Raw genomic sequence first — 2121 nt, 5'->3', positions numbered from 1 at the left:
CCCCCCCCCCCCCCCCCCCACACACACACACGTATATATATACACACAAGCGTACGTACACTCACACACATGCATACATATCATATTTTTATCTGTAACATTTTGTCTATTCGACATAATTTGTTGAGTTGACCCTTTCTTTTATTCGACATATTGAATAAACCCTTTCTTTGTCTATTTAAATATATTGCTGCAATGCCCTTCAGCAAACTGTGAGAAACAATCGTCCAGTTCCAATAACATGCAAAGAAAGGGTAAGCTAACTTTTGCTTTCTTAAGTAAACGAGGCGAAATGGTTTCTTTTTTTTATGTATGGTACAATACACATTTCATTACGCTAGTCTATGAACGAAATGTTCACAAATAGTTCGTGTTTGATTTAAACGCCAGGTCTGCCCTGCGGTATTGGAGCATGAGGAAACGTTTTGATATAAAGCGTGAACTTCTTATTCACTGCAGTGGTAAAAGGAGTGGTTGTCGGTATAATATATCCTTATAGGCAAAGATAGATCGTTTTTTGCATTGAAAAAAAAAATCTTTAGGTTGCGTCCCGTGCGAGGATCACATAACCGCTTTCACAAGCGTGCCTTCAAAAGAATGGGACTTTTAGGGAAATCGAACGGGCGCTTGCGGTATAATCATCGACGAATAGATCGGTGAATCTGTATGCACGACGATAAAACATATATTGTGAGAAACTCGAAACGGCTCATGGAAAGGAAACGACATGAGAAGAAAAAGATTAATTCATTTCGATGTGCACATAAACGCCTACAGATCGCAGGGAGGGAAGAGGAGAGGAGCGTAGGGAGGGAAGGGGCGGAGTGGAGGGGTGGGAAACCGTTAGGCGAAAATGCACCAATAAACTTAAAGGCCGCTTGTCTTCTTTGAAATATGGTGAATATTTTCCAAATTGTTCTATAGATAGATAAAATAGATAGATAGATAGATAGATAGATAGATAGATAGATAGATAGATAGATAGATACATAATATATTATATACAGACAGACGGATAGAGAGATAGGAAAATGAGTGAACGACAAATGCAAACATTTTCAACTGAATCTATAAATAGGTAAATATAAAACGATATGGTAATAACAAATGAAGGCATAATCGTGTCAATATAATTATATATAGGAATTTTGTTATATATTTTGTTTTATACTATTTACAATATCATTTTTTCTACGTGGAAATAGTTATCTGAATGTTTAGTTCTCGTCTGTTTAAAACAATAACTTTGACAAGCAACAGAGAATGCCTTTTAATGTTTTAAAACAAATTTCCTGCTCAGAGTCTCGGAATACACTCTTCAATCGTCAACGAACTGCTTTGATCTTATCAAGTATCACACAATGCGATTTTGGTATTCCTAAAAACTGGATTGATTCATTCCCTTACATTGTACCACACCCAACCCAACCCCACCCCCACCACCTTTTTTTTTCTCTAAGGCGCTGCTTCCCCCATCAAAGTCCTTTTTTAAAAACAAAATTACTTCCTCCTTCTCCTTAGCGTTTTGATAACGTTAAAATCAAACAGGTCTGACTGAGTCTGAGGAAAAATTATATGAATCGTATAGACAAAAGCAAATATTTGAAATGCGTTTTGAAAGAATAAAAATTTCCTCTAACTTGTATATTTTAAAACCTCACTAATTCAGTTAAATCACATTGGTATAAACCCAGCTGAAAAGAGGTCTTGTGAAATCATTTCTGTACTTCAACGAACCTAGAAATAATGGTAGTGAAGGAATGAATCATATATATATACGAACATACCTTCGATCAGTGGCCTGGCTAGTCCGGCACTGTTGTCAAGTCCACAGAGAACCGGTGAGTGTCCCCCGTGGTCGGTATTGTCATATCGCACAGCAAATCGGTAGCCAAAGCATAAAACGGCGAAGTCACCGAGCCTGTGAATGAGGGAGATCAAGCTGTGTATAGCCCCTTATCTCCAGGGAAAGCTTCCGCGGCTTTGCGGGTCCCCGTCTCGGTTCTTGTTGTCTTGAGGTTACAAGCGACTAGTTGGAGAGAGACAGGTAAAGAGAAAGAGAGAGAGAGAGATAGAAAGAGAAAGTGCGTGTGTGTGTGTGTGTGTGTGTGTGAGAGAGAG

The 2121-nt window shown here is 38.5% G+C and overlaps 1 protein-coding gene across 1 annotated transcript in view; it reads right to left on the bottom strand.

Moving 5' to 3' along the window:
- LOC101862967 overlaps positions 1-2020 on the bottom strand; it is a 29419-nt gene extending 27399 nt beyond the window's left edge. The window contains exon 1 of the mRNA XM_005105385.3: positions 1788-2020. The gene's annotated coding sequence lies outside the window, so the exon portion shown is untranslated. The remainder of the gene's footprint in view (positions 1-1787) is intronic.
- Positions 2021-2121: the final 101 nt, after the last annotated feature.

The sequence above is a fragment of the Aplysia californica genome, unplaced genomic scaffold, assembly GCF_000002075.1.
Source record: "Aplysia californica isolate F4 #8 unplaced genomic scaffold, AplCal3.0 scaffold00468, whole genome shotgun sequence".
In the NCBI taxonomy this organism is placed as follows: Eukaryota; Metazoa; Mollusca; class Gastropoda; order Aplysiida; family Aplysiidae; genus Aplysia; species Aplysia californica.
The sequence above is the reverse complement of the archived record's forward strand: the minus strand, read 5'-3'. Positions and strand labels throughout refer to the sequence as shown.